Source organism: Notechis scutatus, chromosome 4, assembly GCF_049901735.1.
Source record: "Notechis scutatus isolate UNSWTSFEM ecotype Mainland chromosome 4, rNotScu1.2, whole genome shotgun sequence".
Lineage (NCBI taxonomy): Eukaryota > Metazoa > Chordata > Lepidosauria > Squamata > Elapidae > Notechis > Notechis scutatus.
Genome location: NC_142012.1, coordinates 88,947,724 through 88,967,954, shown reverse-complemented (window position 1 = coordinate 88,967,954; position 20,231 = coordinate 88,947,724). Strand labels below are relative to the sequence as shown.

General features: G+C 40.9%; 1 long non-coding RNA gene and 1 other non-coding gene across 2 annotated transcripts in view; one reads left to right on the top strand and one right to left on the bottom strand.

Annotated features, from left to right (window-relative positions):
* The window catches only part of LOC148130819 (uncharacterized), a 71,609-nt gene that overhangs the window by 17,243 nt on the left and 34,135 nt on the right, over positions 1-20,231 (bottom strand). The window lies entirely within an intron of this gene.
* Positions 2,465-2,572, top strand: LOC113415430 (U6 spliceosomal RNA). The gene has a single exon (XR_003371304.2). It is a non-coding gene; the product is annotated as a U6 spliceosomal RNA (small nuclear RNA).

Here is a 20,231-nt window from a genome sequence, read left to right as displayed (position 1 = left end):
GCTTGGTAGTGGGGAGAGGGAAGAAAGAATGGAGTGCTCTGTGTTTACCAGATGATGTTTCCAAACCGTCTTTGCCTTCTTAGTCATTTTACCCAGCAAGCATAGTAATATTCTCTGCTCTTCCCTGCAACCATTCCTCCCCCCTTCACTGCGCCCCACTCCGTCTAACATAGACGGAGATCTGGTTAGAGATGTGTCCTGGCAGCTGGGCAGAAAAATGATCCAGGAGGAAGAGGGCAACGTCATGGCTCTTCCTGTTGATCAGGGTTTTGAGGACACCCTTTAGATACTGGTCCCAGCAGATCCTCAGGCTGCGCTAAAAGCCGGGCAAAGATGGATCTCAGCAGCTGAAAATGAATTGCTTTCAATACAACAACTAAACGCCTCCTAGAGAACTTAGCTGCCAATCAGCGAGACAAGAACTTTGCAGCTTTCCTTTTTCTCTGTAGGCAGGAACGGAGGGTGTAAATTTGGGCGAGGAAAGAGGTTTGGGGTTGTGGATCTTTGCATTTATCCTGAATGATGAGGTAAATGACAATTGCGGCAAGATGATGAATGCCTTGAGATCAGGCTGGTGATCTTAGATCCTTCATTTGAGCTGGATCTGTCAAGGTGCCATGCTGGAATTGAAAACAGTTGTGGTGGGGTTAGAGGAAAACAGTGGAGCAACCCCAAGGTAGATGGCAATGAAACTTTAAAGGGGTACAACTATTTTTTTGGTGGGGGGAGGGGTAATGCTTACTGCAAATATTTATTTTTATCCTTTTTTCTTACAATGGTCACTGCTTTGTTTCTCCAACTAGTCATGATTATACTTCAGCGCCAAGTAGATTTGGTTATTTGAAATTATAATTAATAGAGAAAGGAGAGTATACAAATGAACAGGTACCTGCATAAGTAGTACTAAAAATTACCACACTTGTTAAAAACAAACCTAAAGTACCGTGTTGCTCACCAGACTTCAAAATACTGTAACAACTTCTTGAAGTCAGAGAGTCCAAAATGTCCCCCAGACTTTGAAATCATCTCTAAAGCTTCTCTTGTCCAACCATATTTTTTTTTAACTGGGACAGAAAAATGAATTAAATATATAGGCACCAATATGAATGGTCTTAAAGTAATTTTAACACAGTTAAAGTTGAATCAAATTTAGCTTTTTTTTTTTATTGTAGCCTTGCTCACTCCTTAAAATGCCATGCTACTCAAAACTCAAGGGTGGATCAATGTTTCTTGCATAGTATTCCTTTAAACCAGGGGGGTCTTCAAACTTGATAGCTTTAAGACTTGTGGACTTCAACTCCCAGAATTCCTCCTCCAGTCCTGTTAGCTCAGGAATTCTGGGAGTTGAAGTCCACAAGTCTTAAACTTGCCAAGATTGAAGACCCTTGCTTTAAACTCTTACCCAAGTAGATTGGGCTACAACGCCGCTACATGATCTAATAATTCCCACTAGTTAGCATCATACAGCCCTTTTGAAGATGTAGTACAGAGGTGTGTCAAACTCACGTTGGCCCTGTCAGCTTGGAAGCCATTTTTTCTTTGAGGTTTCTGGGCTGCCACATTCAGTGCCTGGGAATTTGGGAGGGACGTCTTTCCCCTTCACTAAACCCGGCATGGGCATGGCCAGCATGTGAGGCATCTGGCCTGTGGGCTGGGAGTTTGACAGCCCTGATGTAGCAGTATCAGGAACTCAGCTGTTTCATCCTGAAAACAGGGCCTTCTAATTGGTTCCCAAGCTATGGCAGGCTACTTTTAAGATCAGTTGGCCTCACTCTCCCAGTGCCTAAAACAATGGCAAATGTACTTATTTATTTTTTGTTAAGCTTCTAAGTATTCATGCAGTGGTGGGATTCAAAAATGTTCACTACCGGTTCTGTGGACTGGCTTGGTGGGTGTGGCTTGGTGGCTTGGTGGGCGTGGCTTATTGGGCGTGGCTTAGTGGGCGTGGCAAGGGAAGTATACTGGAAAATCCCCATTTTCTCCCCACCCCACTAACCTGCTTTCCAGCTCCATTCTCCTGTGCAGGGCAACAAAAGAAGACCCAGCTGATCAGCTGGGACTCGGGAGGCAGAGTGTTAGATCGGGTAGATCGGGTTCATTGAGACGCGAGACTCACAGTGAACTTCAGCTCTTTATTGAAGTATACAGTTTCGTACAGGACCTGCGAGCCGCGCGGCTTTTCTTATAGAGCCGGCCGGCGGCTCGGCGGACCAATGACAGGGCTTTGAATCTCCGCGATCGGATCGGCCAATCGCAGAAGGTTCTCAGCGCACCAATCACAATAGTTAAGTTAGCCAATCAGATTGCGGTCCGTGTGGACCAATCAGAATTCAGGTTTTCGAGAATGTTAATATAGAACACAGAGAATAGGTGGGGGCAGAGCCAATCAGAGGTTGTATTTGCCTGTTTTCTGAACTATTCAAAATTTCCGCTACCGGTTCTCCAGAACTGGTCAGAACCTGCTGTGCTCTCTTAGGCAGCACATATACTAAAATTGGAACGATACAGAGAAGATTAGCATGGCCCCTGCACAAGGATGACACGCAAATTCGTGGAAGCATTCCATTTTTTTAAAAAAAAGAAGAAACTGCTGAATACCACTTCTGTGTTCATTGTTTCCAACAATAGTGATTTTAATTTGTAGTTAATTTCTAAGTTTAACTAAACTGAAATTATTGTAGTAGTTTACACTGTGCATTTTGTGCAAGTGTTGAAAGATACCTAGAAGCATAATGCTGGAGTATAAATATAATAAATAGTCAGACATCCCGTGCATAAATTCCCTGAAATCTACAGGCATCTGAATGATTCCTGAACACAGCTAAACTGCCAGTTTACTGGGGTAAGCATATTATCTAATTACATACTAGAAGGGAGCATAAAGCAATGTTGGAAGGAAGTTAACCAATCTCCTAAAAGTCATCAGCATGGAGATCTGCCAAGACTTTACTGTCAAGGAATTGCTTCATGCTTTTAGGACAGAGGTCTCCAAACTTAGCAACTTTAAGACTTGTGGACTTCGACTCCCAGAATTCTGGGAGTTGCAGACCACAAGTCTTAAAGTTGCCAAGATTGGGGACCCTTGCTGTAGGATATTCCTTTGAGAGGTTCGATTGTTATCTGATCAAATCACATGCTGGTTTCTTCCATCGCACTTAGCGCATCACAAAGCGGAAAAGGGATTATATTCCAGTTCCTGCTCCAAAAGCTAGTCAATGCAACCACGTGTTGAAAGGAATATGAGTTTGGATGAGTTTGCTTTTGTTGAAATGGTCTCGTGAATTGTCCCAGTCATGTCCAGAGTCACAGTCTTTGCTTTAAAACAAGGAAGAAGGTTTTGAGTTTCAGCCAGGTACATGCTTATTCTTCCTTTACAACGTGTGCAGATCTGCTGAAAATTTCAGTTTGTCTTGACTTCCAATTGTAAAAGAAATGGATTGTGAATCAGCCCAAAGACAGCTATTAATAATAGCTACCTGTTCCAGAGAAAACGAATATGCGGCGGCACCAAAATATGTGGAACACGCAGCATTCTATTATACAGGAAGGGGATTAGCAAAGACTAATACATGGCATTTAGAGAATGTTGGTTGAGCTGCAGACTCAGCACATTGGGAAAAACTGTAGTGCTTTTCAATGCAGACTGAAGATTGTCCAGACCAACACCCCTTATTTTCAAAAGAAACGAGAAAAAGTTCTACATCATCCAAAAACATTTAGCTAGTTTCAGCAGTTTATTCATCCATCAGGGGTAACACTATGTGCTACTTCCTAATGCTATACAAAGTCTATGTTTTATAGTTGGAATGATGCTATTTTCATGAGGCAGTAATGACCCATTAAGCCAGAATGGTTTTCCCTGTGAATTTCTCCACTTCTCACTGTGCTACACTCAAATGCCAAGCTGGGAAAAATAACTTGGAATCACTAAGCCAACCCCTATTCCATATCTATCCATGTCTAAATTAGATTTATAGCTTTCTAGAACTCTGATCGAAACATGTGCAGGCACAAACCTGTTCACACACACAACTGTCCTCAAGATTGTGTTGAGCATTTGTTCTGTTATTGGGACATAGCTAAGTGAGACATTCAGCTGTTTGGGGTTAGCAGGGAGATATTTCTGGGGGAACTGAACCAGCAAAGAAGCAGCAAGGAGACAGAAAAAGGCTAAGTAGGAAAAGTCACTTGGATATAAAAAGTATAAAAGCACAGAGAAGAGCAACCAGGATGTTTAGGGGACTGGAGACTAAAACATATGAAAAACAGTTGCAGGAACTGGGCATGGCTAGTCTCGGGAAGAGAAGGACCATGATAGCAGTCTTCCAATATTTGAGGGGCTTCCACAGACAGGAAGGGGTCAAGCTATTTTCCAAAGCACCCGAAGGCCAGACAAGGAATAATGAATGGAAACTGAACAAGAAGAGATTTAACCTGGAAATAAGGAGAAACTTTCTGACAGTGCGAACAATCAACCAATAGAACAGAAGTTGCTCTCAGAAGTTGTGGGAGAGTCATCACTTGAGACTTTCAAGAAGAGATTGGAGTCCCATCTGTCAGAAATGGTGTAGGGTCTTCTACTTGGGCAGGGGGTTGGACTAGATGGCCTACAAGGTCCCTTCCAACTCTGATTATCTGTTAACTGTTAACTACAAGCATTTGCAGGTGGTCTGGTCTTTATATTTTCATATGGATAACACTCAAGGAGCACCTGCAAATGAATGCATGTTGGGTTTTTTTTAAAAAAAGCATCCAAATATGGCATAATTATCAATCCATTGTTCTATTATGCTAAGTGGCTTGTCACAAAACAAAACTGTATACAGATCAAATATTCCCAGTTCTAATCTGGTGTCTGCTGATAAGAATGCAGAACTCGACAAAAAAAAAAATATCTATCCCAAGATAAAATTTCCTTAAAAATGATATCCATCCAGTGAACAAGCTCTCCTGAGAAAGGGAGAGATGGAAACTCAAATACAGGTAGTCCTGACCAAAGTTACAATGGCACTGAAAAAAGTGACTTATGACCAGTTTCACACTTATGACTGTTGCAGAATCCCCATGGTCATATAATCAGAATTCAAACACATGGCAACTGACATGTACTTATGAGGGTTGAACTGTCCTGGGATCGTGTGATCATTAGTTGTGACTCTCCCAGTTGGCTTCCAATAAACAAGTCAACGGGAGAAGCCAGATTCCCTTAATGACCACAGGATTCACTTAACAACTGCAGTGATTCACTTAACAGTGGCCCAAAAGGTTGTACAATGGAGCAAAACTCACTTGAAAATTGCCTTGCTTTGCAGTGGAAATGCTGGGCTCGATTCTGGTCGTCCTTAAAGGGGGCATGCATAAGTACAGCGGTGTGCCTATCGCCCCTATCTTACTGTCCCCATTTATCTGTATTTACTCCCTTTGTTCTTGTTTATGTTCATATTTGTACTTGTTGTCTTGTACATGTTTGATAAACAAACAAACAAATCTGTCTCTCACTAGATTGAGATGAGGGCTGCCTTCTCCCCCAAATAGCTTGGAGAAGCTTGTTTGTTTTTAAAGAAACTTTCTTTCCCGTCATTTTCTGTCTGTATTTTCCCGCAGGACATTTATGCAAGATGAGCAGGCAGGGTTGCAATGACTGCCAAGGGACAGGTGTCACGTTTCCCACCCTGCTGAGCTCTTTTGATGGCTGAAGGCCAACAATGGACAAATCGCACTTCCTCCCAACACAGCCTCTGCCCTGAATAGTCAGACCACTCCAAACTGGAATTTGCCTCCAGGAATCCAAACCATCCCTCTGCTGCTTCCCTCTAGAGCAGGAGGCCAGGCCAAGAGATAAGCTGGCATCCAAGCCTTTAATCTTAACAGGCAGGTCAGGAGCCCCAGAGTCTGTCCTGTTATGGTTTAGGCTAGAGCTAGCAGAGGCCCATGAAGGGTATCCAAAAAGAACAAAGAATGAAACCATAAAGAAAACCATGGCTTGTTTCAAGGTTTCTCAACCTGGACAACTTTAAGATGAGTCGACCTCAACTCTGAGATTCTGGGAGTTGAGGTCCACAGATCTTAAAGTTGCCCCAACATATGGGATGAGATGAGTTGAAGTAGGGTGGGATGGAGTGGGAAGAGCAGAGCAGAGCAGAGCAGAGAAGAGCAGAGAAGAGAAGAGAAGAGAAAACTTTTATTGTTATTTTTTTCTTTGGACACACTGACACACATTAAAAATGAAATTCTGTTGCCTGCTCTCAAAAGTGTACACATATACAACACATATACACATGCTACATACATACATACATACATACATACATACATACATACATATATAGACATGCTACGAGGGCATCCACAAAATAGATTACGTTTTGCGATAGAAAAAAAAACAAAGTGTAGGGAAAAAAATTTATTATATACACTTGAAAGTGACACTTAAATACTACTTTTCAACATATTCACTGAACAAATTGAGGCACTTATCATAGCGGTGAACAAGCTTTGTAATTCCATTGTCATAAAATTCAGCCGCCTGAGATTTGAGCCAGTCAGTCACGCCCGCCCGCAGTTCCGCATCGTCGTCAAAGCGCTGTGTTCCAAGCCAGGTCTTCATCCTTGGAAACAAGTGGTAGTCGCTTGGTGCAAGATCGGGGCTGTAGGGTGGATGAGGAAAACTCTCCCACTTGAAAGCATTCAGGACTTCTCGAGTGCCGTAGTTCGGCCATTTTTAAACTTAATGCACCATTGGCGCACTCCACCTTCAGTGATGATGTTGTCCCTGTACACTTCACACAGTTGCCGAAAAATTTCAATCGGTTTATGGTTTTTTGCCAACAAAAACCTTATCACTAATCGCACCTCACAACTCGCGGGATTTTCAATTGCAGCACACATTTCAAACGTTTGCTGTGAAATAACGGGCAACGATACGAACCTCCCACTAGCACGACTAGATGCAGACTGAGCGGCGGACGCACAGACCAAAGATGGCCACGCTAGCTCCGCCCCTTCTTGCTACAGACGAAAACGTAATCTATTTTGTGGATAGCCCTCGTATATACATATGCATACATATACACATACACACCCTAACATATAAGTATATATTAATATTAAGCACTGTCCATCTTGAATACAAAGCGGAAAGAGGAAACTTGAGGTATGTATGGTATCACAAGGTTGATACTGTATGGAACAAAACTGTGACTGAATCTAGATGCTCTGCTTTGGATACCATGAAGCCCCCTCCCAGAAGGTAACAGAGAAAACAGGTTGTGAAGAAGATGTGTAGCATCCCAGACAATACTGTGGCCTCTGCTCAAGCATTGCTTATATGGTATGTCCTGGATAGAAGGGAGTGAACTGTCAGTAATCTTTTCTGCCATCCTCACCACTTAAGAAACAATAATTTATTATGTTTTCCAATAGTTAAATATTTTTGCCACAACTAAATTCACTTTTCCAGTTTGAATAGCAAACGATGATAAATTACCTCTACGTATGAACTCCAGCACAGCAATATTCTAGAACAAGGGTCTTCAAACTTGGCAAGTTGAAGACTTTGGATTTCAGCTCCCAGAATGCCTGAGCTAACATGACTGGAGGAGGAATTCTGGGAGTTGAAGTCCACAAGTCTTAAAGGTTGAGGTTTGAAGACCCCTGTTCTAGAATTATACGTAATGCATCATTTCCTTGCCAAATTAAGATTATAGTAATTGAAACACTGGGTTTATAAAGCAACCATTTTGTTTACATTTCCCATAATTTTCTAAATTATGGTCCAGTTTACCATCCTTTAGATGTGTAATAGCAACAATCCCCAGAATTCCCATTGGCCATGATCCTCATTTTGCATTTGCTTTGAATTGATGGGGGGTTGAAATAGGGTAGAGAACGGATGAGTGCACACTCCAATGTCTTCAACTCTTCCCAACTTTGATGTGTTCAGCTGGGAAATGTAAGGGGAACTGTACTTACATTCCCTTGAACACAAGTGAACTTCTTCTGGAACCTCCTTACTAGATGTTCTAGATCAGGGGTGTCAAACACAATTTCATTGAGGGCCGCATCAGGGTTGTGTTTGACCTCAGGGGCTAGGGTGGGCATGGCCAGGGTGGGAGTGGCCAACTCGACGTCATTTGTGTCGGGAGCATCTGTGGTGGCCCAAGCGCTCTGCCAGAGAAAACGGACTCCTGAGCTCCGTGTCAGAGTTTTGGTTGTGATGGCCTCCTGCAACCTTCTGCCAGTGAAAATGCATGCAGCTTTCCTGAGCTCCATTTTCACTGACAGAGGCACCATGGGGTGGTCCTTTGCTGTTTCCAGGGTGGCCCACGGACCAGATATAAGCACCCCAGGAGCCGGATCTGGCCCCTGGGCCTTGAGTTTGACATCCCTGTTCTAGATTCAAAGGAACCCAAGCCCAGCTCTTCTACATATTTCCAAGCTCCAACTGACAGCATAAAGGATGAGAAGTGGAGGTAGCAGGCGTACCTAGGCAGCCTTATTTCCATGCACCTTTCAGCCTCTCTCTCTCCCTCTTCTTCTCCCTCCCTCCCTCCTTCCCTCCCTCCCCCCCTCTCTCTGTATGAATGGTGTGTGTGTGTGTGTGTGCCATCAAGTCATTGTTGACTCCTGTCAACTGCCTAGACTAGTCTCTGCAGTTTTCTTGGCAAGATTTTGGAATTTGAATCACCGTGGTTATCAAACACAAATCTTTCGATGCAAGATTTTTCAGAAGCAGTTTGCCCTTGCCTTCTTCCTAGGCTGAGAGGGATTGACTGGTCCAAGGTGACCAGAGCTGGCTTTGTCCCTAAAGCGGAGCTAGAATTCACAGGGTGATGTAAAATTATTTAACACCACTGACAATGCTCTTGCCCTCCAAAGCGACCTTGACTATGTGTCAGAATGGTCGTGCAATTGGCAACTCCAAATTTCAACTAACAAATGCTCTGTCCTACACATTGGCAAAACAAAAAACAAAAAAAACAGAACACCAAATATAAGTTAGGAGGAAACGATCTTGTAGGTGACCCTCATTCTGTCAAGGACCTAGGAGTACTTATCTCAAACGATTTAAGCACCAGAGCTCACTGCAACAACATTGCCAAAAAGGCTTTAAGAGTTGCTAATCTTAGTTTGTGAAGCTTCTTCTCTGGCAATATTGAATTGTAGGGCACACAAAACCTTTGCCAGACCAATTCTCAAGTACAGCTCGTCTGCCTGGAACCCGCACTGTATATTGGACATTAACACAATTGAGCAGGTTCAGAGGTATTTCTCGAGAAAAGTACTCCACTCCTCCACTCACAATAGAATTTCCTTTGCCTCCAGGCTCGAAAATCTGGGCTGGGACAATCTAGAACTGTGCCACTTGCAGTCCAATCTAAGCATAGTACACAAAATTGTCTATGACAATGTCTTACCTGTCAATGACTTCTTCAGTCTCAATCACAATAATACACGGGCAAACACCCGATACAGACTCAAGGTAAATCACTTCAAACTCGATTGCAGAAAATATGACTTCAGCAACAGAGTGGTCAATGCCTGAAATGCCCTACCCAACTCCATTGTTACAGCCTCAACCCCTCACAGCTTCAACCTGTCTACTGTGGACCTCAACCCCATTCCTAAGAGGTCCTTAAAGGGGGCATGCATAAGTACAGCGGTGTGCCTATCGTCCCTATCTTACTGTCCCCATTTATCTGTATTTACTCCCTTTGTTCTTGTTTATGTTCATATTTATACTTGTTGTCTTGTACATGTTTGATAAACAAACAAACAAATAAATAAATCCTGATTTATTTTTTTTAGTCTGGTGCTTTAACCACTACACCAAACAGTTTCTCTTCTAGTCCTTATACTTTCAGCAAAATTCTTGTGGAACAATATAACTCTGAATTCTTGGGTCATAATCTGGGAAAATGCCAGGTTAAAGAAGGCTACTGTTAATGTATTTTCCCTATAATAAAAAAGGCCAGACCTATAAAAATCTTTTTTAGTATAATATAGAACCATTGCATACCGTCTTTTCTATAGGTTTCTTTTATTCTGTTCCACACATGTCATTCACACGGATTAAGCCACTGTGCAATCGGCAGATTTGCCCCTTGTTTTAGGCTGGTAAGAAGCCACCCCATTCTGGGGAAGAATACATTCATGAACTCACCTTTGATAAGTTAAGAATGGCATGTGTGGTGTTTCATTTTCAGACCATACAGACCACACTATTACTAAAGGTCAACATGCAAAGATTGCTTACCAAACAAGGCCCTGTATCTCTGGAATACACATTGCAAAAGATCCGCTGATTGTTGTGTTCCTTCTCATGCAAATATGTCCCATGAGTGAAACACATGATTAATCCACCATAGCTGTTTTACACAACTAATGTAGCAAATCCTTTTGCATTCCTATTCTTTTGCATTTTAGGATTTAATGACTACGGGCCTCACAGTTTAAGGATTGATATTGTAGTATAGTTAGGCCAGGTGTAACTGACAGATTGGATATCAAATTGTGATTTTAAGATAGATTTTATCTATTATTTATTACTTTATTCTAGACTTTTTAACTGGATATTCCTTGAGTATTTTTATTTGTTCTAGTCTCTGGTCTCTTTGACTGTAATAAACTTGATTTGATTTGATTTCAGTCTTCCCACAAGTTTCTTTAATTTTAAAGTAGGATCTCAGTTGTAAAGTAAGGACAAAAGATGAATGTCATTAAGTTGCTTCTTATTTAATTGCTCTGAAATGAGCATGCAAAACTTGCCTCAGAAAAATTACTTGATTAATTCACAAATGATACAGGTAGTCGTCAACTTATGACTACAGTTAAGCCTAAAATTTATGTTGTTAAGCAAGACAGTTGTTAACTGAGTTTTGCCTCATTTTATGACCTTTCTTGCCACTGATGTTAAGTGAATCACTGCAGTTGTTAAGTTAGTTACATGGTTGTAAAATTGAATCTGGCTTCCCCATTGACTTTGCTTCCAATTTTTTTACTACTGGTTCTGTGGGCGTAGCTTGGTGGGCAGGGGAAGGATTCTGTAAAATCTCCAGTCAGAGGCGGTATTCGTCGGTTCTCCGAACTACTCAAAATTTCTGCTACCAGTTCTCCAGAACTGGTCAGAACCTGCTGAATACCACCTCTGCTTTGCTGGTCAGAAGATTGCAAAAGGAGATTACATGAGCCTGAGACACCACGGCCATCATAAATATGAGCCCCTTTCCTAGCAACCAAACTTTATTGTTCATGTGACAATAAAGATGTTGCAATGGCTGTAAGAGTGAAAAATGGTCCTAAGTCACTTTTTTCAGTGCTGTGTAACTTCAAACGGTCACGAAATGAAAAGGTTGCAACTCAAGGACTACCTGTAATGCTGGCTCTAATGCCGGGAAAGGTGAAAGGAAGCAGAAAAGAGAACAACCAGCAACAAAGGAGATGGAATCAGGTACAGAGGTGATGAGCGCATGGCGGGAAGACCCAAAAGAACAGGTGAGGACAAAAATCTATGTATGCGATTGCTAAGAATCAAAAACGATTTGACGGGATAAAATCAATCAATTTTGAGTGTGTGTATCTAAATAGACTTTTATCAAACAGAGACACAGGTTGAATGACAGGCATCCTAAGTCTAACTTTCAGTTACCATAAGATGTTTCTCTCGCTGAGGTACGGGTGCCTTCCTTTCTCCTTTAAAGAGCAGTTTCATGCTTACGTGGGAGAATATTCTTGACTTTGACTCCTTCTAATGTGAAAGAAATTCTACCTCTGGCTTCTCTGTGGGAATTTAAGAGCACTTGGCCCCTTCTCTTCCCCCCAGCCAAAAAGAAACTTTCTGGGAAAGACACAGGGCAATGCAGAGACAAGCAGTGACCTCTGAGTTATTCCACGCTCACCAATGTGCTATAAACATTAGAGAAGGCGAGGCCAAGATACATTTTTAACTGCTTCTTAAAGTTTGTTTGGGGGCCTTTTTTCCCACGTTTCCAGATTCATAAAAATTTGAACCAAGGAAAGGCTTATAAAACTCGTTTGTCTGGCTTTCAGGATGCTTATGCATTATTGTGGCTTGAAACTGTACAGAATAGTTTAAGCTGCATGAAACTCGTTCAAATAACAAGAGGAAAACAACCCTTTCCCAAACCAAAAAGGGGGGAAATATTCCTATATACTGCAAAGCAGACAAATGCATACCAAAGACTCCAAATTCAGCCTTGGAAAACCCCACATCAATCTTTTCTAACTTGTTGCAAAATTTCATACTATGAGGAAAGAAAAATGCATTCCATATAACCATTTAATTAGAGACCTGCCCATTCTGGGGGAAAAATAAGTTTGCAATATTTAAAATGTATCAGTCTTGAGGTTTTACTTCAACTCCTTGATTTGTTCTATTGCTTTTGGTGGAAGAGGTGGTCTAAAATAATAATTAAATATATGTTCACTCATCCCAGAGAGCAGAGGCTTTAAGCACATTGACAAGAGATGATCATATATCCAAACTGAATTCTAAAAGGAGTTCAATTGTTAAATGAACAGGAAGTATCAAGGATGCCTCATTTGCAATGCCATTCCTTCTACCACCAGACCTGGCCTCATTAATTGGTCTTTGCTTTTTTGAAAAGTACATTAAATAAAGATATTTCCTAATTAAAGGATCAGTTGATATTTCCTTGACTCTAAAGAATCGCCTCACTTTATATCATTACAACTTACATTAGTACAAGCATGAAGTGTAGAACATTGAGAACTAAACAAGGAGAAAGTTTATAAAGAGTAAAGAAGAAAGGACAGAAAAATTAGATTCTTGGCTTTTCTCCCTTCCAGTGCTGGAATTTTGAAACAGCAATAACTGATGATCATACCATCATCCAAGAAGTATTCAATCATCTTATCCTACAGTTTTCATTTTCCCCCACCATGCATAAGGAGTCCTTATTGGTTGTCCAATCTTTTCTTAAACACCTCCAGCAATGGAACATCTACAATTCCAGGAGGCAAACCTATAGTCAAGATACACATCTCCACCATGATTGTCTCTCAGTGAGTTGAACAAAACATGCCTATTTTTATGCATTGATATTCAGAGGTCATTCTTTTCTTCATAAAGTAACTCAGGGCACTGCAGCTATGATATATGCTTTCCATATAATGCTAGCAAAGTGGAAAAAATATTGGGAAATAAGGAAGTGATTAACGCAAGAGCTTTCCAAGAAGGCCTTTAAAATGGGCCTGAAGATGTTCCCCACAAGAACATTTCTTTACTTGACAGATGGTGGAATCATTAGATAAATGACTGTGCCAACACCCAGCTCATGTTGCAGTCAACAGGGTGGAGTAAGGTTGCTGTGGTTGGGATGTTGCTTATGCAATGCTTCTGGTGTCCTAGCATAAGATGTGTGAGTTACCTCTGCAATATACTCATAGATTCTTTGGAGCTATTTCTCCTCTATGCCCCAAAGTGTACCCTATTCCCCTTGTTTAATAGCTTCAGTTTATTGCAATAATGTTGGCAATCTTAGATTTTATTTCCTGCCTATCTTTGGTTTCAAATATCAACCAGCTGTCTGTCTTCACAAATTAAGATTAAGGTGTTTTCAGATGATGATTTTACAGGGTATAATATTTTAATGTAAGAGAGAGACTGGCTGGGCCCGGGGTAGGGTGGTGGTGGGGAGAGTCAAATGGGGAATTAGTCTGGAATTTCTACATAGGCAGAAAAGGACCCTTCTTGTATGCCATCGAGTCTAACCCAGGTGCAAAGCACTACACTGAGAAGATTCTTGTGTTATAAGCATAAGCAATAAATTAGTTAACTCTTCACCTGTGGATCTGATTGTTTGCACCTTACATTTACAATGGCAGCAAGGTAGAAGGAAGGTTGATTCCTCCATTTGAAACGGAACGTTGTTTTCTTCTTGCTGTTTTCATTTTTTAAACTTTAAACCACCCAAAAGTGCTAAATATTAGTGTGTGATGTTGTAGTGCTGCAGGATTTTAGGGGGTGCCTCTGTACACAGGTTTTGTCCAGTAGCAAATCCCTGCATGGATTCCAAGGGTCAAAACTTGATATTACATGCATTTTAGAGTGAACCATCCTATCAGTGGTGGGATTCAAAAAATTTTACTACGGTTCTGTGGGCTTGGCTTGGTGGGCATGGTGTGGCTTGGTGGGCGTCGCAGGGGAAGGATACTGAAAAATCTCCATTCCCTCCCCACTCCAGGGGGAAAGTTACTACAAAATCCCATTCCCTCCCCAGCCCACTAACCTGCTTTCCAGCTCCATTCTCCTGTGCAGGGCAACAAAAGAAGACCCAGCTGATCAGCTGGGACTTGGGAGGCAGAGAATAGATGGGGGCGGGGCCAGTCAGAGGTGGTATTTGCTGGTTTTTTGAACTACTCAAAATTTCTGCTACCAGTTCTCCAGAACTGGTCAAAACCTGCTGAATACCACCTCTGCATCGTATGCTTTAAACTATTTTTAGTGGGGCTACTGCAATTCATGGGGGGAGGGGGGAGAATCACCTGCTGGTTAAAAAGATGGAAAATTCATTTTGCTCTGAATTGATTTTGGATTTCATTTATAAAAAATAGCAAAGATGGAAATTATGGCTTTTAGACATGAAAGCCAAATAAGACAGGCAGATAAACTAGGAGCCACATGTTTTTTAATCCCTTTCCAGGAAAATGTTATTGTTTTTTTGGGGTGGGTGGGTGGGTTGTAGAGTAATTTAATGCATGCAAGTTGAATTTGACCTCAGGCTTTGTAAAAAAAAAAAAAAAAACAGGTTCCTACTCAGCCAGAAGGAATTATGGCCAGGGATTAATTTAACTCACAGAATCGTTCTGAAAAAATTACTGCTCGGTGCCAGTCATCAGAATTGCCTCTTACTAAGTCATGCTCTTCATTTCTTGTAGCTCAGAATGACCTATGCTGGTTGAGGAAAGCTTTCCTCAGGAAAACAAAAATGATGCAGGAACGAACGGTTATATTTATTCCTATGGGCTGAAGTTCTGTAACGTGAAGAGGAAAAAAAGAAAGGAAAAAACAACAACAACCCCTTCAAAACTGCTCTGAGGAGAAGATGGAAGCAGAAAAAGTTGAAGAGAATGGAGAAGAATAGCTGGGCAGAAACATGGGTTGCAGGGAATCAGGGAGAAATTTGTTTGTGAGGATAAGCAGATGCAGTCATAGCCAGAAACAGAAGAATCACCTTCTTTGCAGAACACCGTAAACTATGTTTACTGGCCTGACTATAGTAACACTCCATTATAGTTTATGAGGATACATACTTAAATTCTCTGAAGTTAGTTTGCACAATTAATTTGAAAAACAATTTCCTTGGATAGATCTGGGTTCAATTGTACTTTCAGGTAATCACACACACACACACACACACACACACACACACACACACTAAACTATTCTAAAAATATGAGTTCCAGGTATACTTGTAAGAGAAGAAACAAGACATCTTGCGATCTCTGGACCTAAAATTATATTTATTATACTTACTAAACTTTCATCAGCCTCTGCTGACATCATCAGAGTATTAAACTACCGTTACAGAGATCTAGGCCTTTATATATCATTAATAAGTTTAGCCCTTGCACGTGTAATAGCCCTTCCAACCACCTCCCGCCTGTAATTAACTCTGGTTTTTTTTTTGCTTCAGTCATGTTGGTTACCAGCTTGGATTGCTTATCTTTATGATGTGATTTTAACCTTTCAGCTATTGCAATTTGTTTGAGGGCAGAAAAACCTTCACGAGAGTGGCCATGACTACAAGATTAAAGCCTCATATGACACCTATAAAAAAAGTGAGGCAGGGCTTTGGTTCTGCATTTGTGGCCATGAGGTTCACTTTTTTGACCATCTCCTGCTTCCAGAGCCCTTGCTTGCAATTTGATGGGATTTCCTTGTTCTCTGCAACATTGTCCCATGAATGTACCTTATTGGCTACATTCTATAGTGACATCACATAACCATACCTTATTATCCAATCTAGTATAGTTGCTGAGGTGAGTCCAGAAGCCAAGAGAGATAAAGGTCTTAGGAAGAAACTGAACAAAGAATTTCAAAAAGCTATTAGAAGAGACAATGAGCGGCATTGCAATGACATCTTAAACATATTGAAGGTGGAAACAGACATAGAAAATCAAGGGAAGTCTTCCTAAAGATTTCTGAAATGAGAAGAAGTTTCTGACCTTGAATTGGTGTATTAAAGGAGGCTATGAACAGAGAGTGGTTGATTCAAGGAAGATCAAACAAAGATTGGAAATGTTCTGTACAATTGGAATGTCAACTTCCAAGGTATTTTAGAAGATATTCCCAGCTTACTGGAACCTACAATCACTCTGTGAGTGAGATGGGCTATCTCTACATTTGATATGTAAATAAATTAAATAAACCTCTAGTCCTAGAAAATGGAATTAGATCTGCACTCTGGTCATTACCAAGCTGAAAGGTTAACTATACCAACAGATCTGGAGAAAAGCTCAGTGGTCAAGGACTGGAAATGATCAGTTTACATACCAATGCCAAAGAAAGGAAACTTAACAGAGCGTGCAACTATTGTACAACAGCCTTAATTTTACATGCTTGTAAATAAAATAATACTTAGGAAATTAAAACCTTGCGTGGAAAGAGAGATACCAGATGTTCAAACTGGTTTTTTTTAAAAGACCAAAGAACAAAAGATATTATTGTTGATGGGTGCTTAGATAATTGAGGAAGTCAAAGAATATTTTTTTAAAAGGTTAATATGTGCTTCATTGATTATAGAAAGGCCTGTCAATGGGTCAACCATGTCAAGTTACAGAATGAACTTAAGCAAATGAGAACTCAAGAAGTTTTATAGCTTTAATATGATATACTTTTGATTGGGAGCTGCTCAGAGTAGATTATAAAATGGGTGGCTAAACAAATGCTTTCAATCAATCAATCAATCAATCAATAATAAAATCTCCTTATCCTCATATAAAACCTATACACGGGTTAAGGAACCATAGTATTCAGGAAATGTAGTAAAACAGTTTGTTTGCTGGTCAGCAGAGAAGTGGGACAAAGTTGTATTCTCTCCCTTTATTTATTCAACAGACATATAAAATAATTATTGAGGGAAGCTAGACTGGAGAAGATGAGCGTGGCTTTAAAACTGAAGAAATGTCAACACTTTGTACTAGACTAAGACCAATGTTCTGCAAACCTAAAAAAATGCAAGTGGTTTGGAAGCTCCAGTAATGAAAGTCAAAGAGCATTGTGAAAAAAAAATAAGATTAAGATTAAAAACAAAGAAGACCAAATTAATGAAACAGGTACAAGCAACCAGGCTGGTACTGTGGGTATTGAAGTAGTGGAGAGCTCCTGCTTTTTAAGGATATCAATTTTAAAGGCAACCCCTGGCCTGAGAAATATGCTGCAGAGCAGCACTTGTAGCAACGAAAGCATTGGAAATGCCATGATGGAGTTACATGGACAAAGACCAAAATCAGATCAGAATCATGCCAGCCAATTATTTTCCCTTTTGACGTGCTGTGAAAATGAAATATGGACTTCGAAGAAGGAACATGGAAAGAATGTTAATGCTTTTTAACGTTGGTGTTAGAGAGAATACCAGAGACAGTCCAGAAAGAAATGGATCAACAAAAAATGAATCCAGAGTCACTCACTCAAGTTAGAAACAACCCGGTTCAAATTATCATATTTTGGACAAAAGGCTTTGTTCTCTGAAGAAGTTGGTACTGCTGGAAAATGTTAGAGGCAGGCTCAATTATAATGGTGACAGGTGCAACATTGGAGGTCCTGAAGGATCAGGTGCAGGATAGATCAACCGGGAGAAAATCTATCTCTATGATTGCTAAAATTGCTATGGCAAACTTAGCTAACCCCACAGATGCATTTTTTATCCCAAGGTGATATATCACATGATTGCATGCACTGTAGTTGGATGTAGAGAATACACCGAATATTGATAGCATAAGCTTTGTCTGATAGTTATTAAACTTGGTGTGATCACCGTGGGAATAGTCCTGAGAAAATCTCTCCTGCCAAGGTGTGCAGCTCTAAGTGTGTGAAAATTAAATGATTGGTGGTCTGTATCATTTCAGTGACGTCAGTCAGTCAACGAGACCGATTCTTCAGCTCCCAAATAGAATACTCATTTCAACAAATCAAATACGGAGACATGTTGGTGAAATTCTACCTCTTTTTGGAAAGGAGATTCTAGAATTGTTAAATTAATACACAGAGTCTCAGGGTTCCAAGTAACACATCCAAGGGAATCAAAACTCCAAGGCATGCATATTACTCAAAGTATAGATTTATTAGGCATGTCATATTGGCACATCTGGGGAAGCCCAACTCAAAACCCTCCCTTTCTTTTCCTTGCCCATGCGATCCATCACATGGTCCAACTAGGCCACAGTTCAAGAATCACCTGGTCTCAGATCCCATCTCCTCGCACCTGGTGGGAAAGTCCTTGGTTCTCAGATTTTATTTTGGCTACAATCCCCAACTATCTATAGAGCCTCTGTGGCACAGTGCATTGCAAGCTACTTCTGCAGCCAGCTGCCTACAATTTGGCAGTTCAAATCTCAGCAGGCTCAAGGTTGACTCAGCCTTCCATCCTTCCAAGGTGGGTAAAATGAGGACCCAGATTGTTGGGGGCAATACGCTGACTCTGTAAACCACTTAGAGAGGGCTGTAAAGCACTATAAAGCGGTATATAAGTCTAAGTGCGATTGCTATCTCTACTTCCCCCCTCCTGTTCCACAGCTTGATTCCTCTCCGCTGTGGCATCCCTGAAGGTGCCAGAGGAAAATGGCTTCAGGGCTGACATAGAGGCTATTTGAAGTTTCCCTCGCCTTTAACTTTTTGAAGTTCCCATAATATTTTAATTACTAAAAAGGGCTTGGCAGAACTACAGTTCCACCTGTATTATGTCATGGTTTTCTTCGCTTCCTTTAGAATCCACTTTGCCAGGAAGTTGGGGATGAATTAAAAGTCCTTTAAAAAGGGATTTAACATAATAGAAAGGGTGAAACACCATAACAGGCTCTCATCCTTTTTGCTTTCCATGTATCCACTCCACTTTTTGCTGAGAGTGAACTTTTAGAATAATTCGAACTGCTTTTGATTAAGGGCTTTTATTCTAAGAATACTTGACATCAGGTTTTATTTGAACCACGAGATGAAAAGACATGATATATGAAGTGCCTACTTTGAAACTCCAGGAGTCTCTTAAACAGTTTATGACATTTACCTGATATATAGGCATAGGTTTTGGACTGAATTATGGGGAGGAGAGATTACCTTGCATTTGCTAAGTAGAATAGACCAGGGGTCTCCAACCTTTGCAACTTTAAGACTTGTGGACTTCAACTCCCAGAATTCTGGGAGTTGAAGTCCACAAGTCTTCAAATTGTCAAGGTTGGAGTCCTTTGGAATAGACTATACTGAACAACAATCGGCAAAAAGGTATAAATAGTGTTTCAAAAGCAGATTCCTTTCTGGTGTTTACTTGGAAGGCCCTGTCGTCTTTTGAGTTGTAACTCTTTATGTGTGGTTGACTGTTAAGATAGTGACTGCATCAGTGGCGGGATTCAATTGATTTTACTACTGGTTCTGTGGGCGTGGCTTGATGGGCGTGGCAGGGGAAGGATACTATAAAATCTCCAGTCAAAGGTGGTATTTGCTGGTTCTCCGAACTACTCAAAATTTCCGCTACTGGTTCTCCAGAACTGGTCAGAACCTGCTGAATTCCACCTCTGGATTGCGTGAAAAAAAAGGGTAGGATTTAAATTTTTTTTCTTCTGTTCAGTTGTGTCCAATTTTCAGAGACTGTCTGGACAGATCCCTCCAGTTTTATTGGCAAGGTTTTGCGGAAGTGGTTTACCATTGCCTTCTTCCTAGGGCTGAGAGAGAGTGACGGGCTCTGTGCCTAAAGTGTGAGGAGAATTCAGAATAGTGGCCTAGTTTCAAGCCTGACCACCTTAACCAGTCCAGCAAACTGGTTCTCAGGACTGTGATGACCTGACTTACTCTCCCTGTTTTTCCTTCACCTATTCAGTTTATTCTTCTCCTTGCCTCATTTCTACTCAGTTTATTTTCCTCTTTCTCTCTCAGTGTCTTCAGCTTATCCTATCTCCTTTCTGTAGTTTCCCTTTTCCTGTAACTACTAGCAAGAAGAAGGCAATGTGTCTACCAGTATGTGTCTGTCTGAAAAAGA